The following is a 1,468-nucleotide window of genomic DNA, read 5'->3' as shown; positions in this document are numbered from 1 at the left end:
GTGTGCAATCTTGTCTCGTGACTGCTTTCTCTGGTGTCCTCTTTCATATTTGTTGAGAGCGAGATAATGTATGTGGCTCATTAGCTCAGTTGGTTAGAGCGTCGTGCTAATAACGCGAAGGTCAGAATTTTTTTCGCCACGTGTGTGATAATATTCAGTTTAGTGATTTTCTTTCTTGGTCCAAACGCCCGCTTTTAATAATGAATTTTCGGTTACTAATAATTCATAAATTATTATCAGTAACGTTTCCGTACGCTTTATAAGCTACAGGCGGTAGATTATTACCTGTGGGTGAAATTCAAAAATGTTCGGCAATATTCAAATTTTCTGAAATGGCGAAAGTGACTGGTACCTCGTATTTATTGGTATGCTGATGTCCTACATTGTCCCCTTTCCCAAGTAAGTTATTTTTTACACAAAGAATAATAACTTAGGCGACAGGAAATGAATGAGTTTGAAATGAGAGACTAGATAAAATTCTATAAACAATAGGGTTTTAATATTTTACGAGGTTGAGAGAGAATGACAGAAAAGATACGATAAAATTGCCCTTGTTATCCAGACAGTGTTAGCTCAGATTGTCATATTCCCTAAGTTATGTATAATGAATTATTACCCCCTGTCCAGAGGAGAGGTGTTTGGGGTATACTCAGGGTTCAGTCCATATTCGTAGACGAAAGATTCGCCCTCATTGAATTAGGCTTCTTTAGGTCGATGCATTGCTGGCGAAACTGTCGTCTACGAAGATGGACACACGCGACGCATACCCTGGAAACCTTTCTACTGAGTCATCACCAAACCGCGAAACACTACACAAATATATGCTTACACTCCCACAAGGCCCATTAGCTCAGTTGGTTAGAGCGTCGTGCTAATAACGCGAAGGTCGTGGGTTCGATCCCCCCATGGGCCAGAATTTTTTTCGTCACGTGAGCGATGATATTCAATTTAAGAATTTTCTTTCTAGGCCCAAACGCCCGCTTTTAATAACGAATTCTTGAGTTATCAGTAAAGTTTCTGCACGCTTTATAAGCTACAGGCGGTAGACTATTAGTCTACTATTCAAAATTGTTTGATTACATAAAAGTTTTCTAAATCCGCGAAAGTGACTGCCATCCTCGTATTTACTGATATACTTTTGGCCTTCTTGGCACCTTTCCCCGAGTGAGTTCCTTTTACCCAGATGCCAGTATTCAATCTTGGGCGGATTATAGTAGATTAAGATTAGCAGCATATTCGATAGTCTTTTCACATTTAGTTAATTAAATCAACTCGCCCAAATGCATTAATATATTGTCAAAGGGCGTGTAAATTACTGAATAACACAAGCGGCAATCAAGCCTGTCTTGAAATGAAAATAAAATAAATATTTGTAACTTACCTAACCTGCTCGTTAACAAGACTAGTGCATCTCTAATGTATTATATTTATATTAATTCCTCTATGTAAATTTACAGAACTTCACACC

At 38.2% G+C, this 1,468-nt stretch overlaps 1 non-coding gene across 1 annotated transcript; it reads left to right on the top strand.

Moving 5' to 3' along the window:
* Positions 1-839: 839 nt before the first annotated feature.
* Trnai-aau lies at positions 840-913 on the top strand. The gene has a single exon. It is a non-coding gene; the product is annotated as a tRNA-Ile (tRNA).
* Positions 914-1,468: the final 555 nt, after the last annotated feature.

The sequence above is a fragment of the Ischnura elegans genome, chromosome 9 (genome assembly GCF_921293095.1).
Source record: "Ischnura elegans chromosome 9, ioIscEleg1.1, whole genome shotgun sequence".
Taxonomy (NCBI): domain Eukaryota; kingdom Metazoa; phylum Arthropoda; class Insecta; order Odonata; family Coenagrionidae; genus Ischnura; species Ischnura elegans.
Note: the sequence above shows the minus strand (reverse complement) of the source record. Positions and strands in the feature narration are given on the sequence as shown.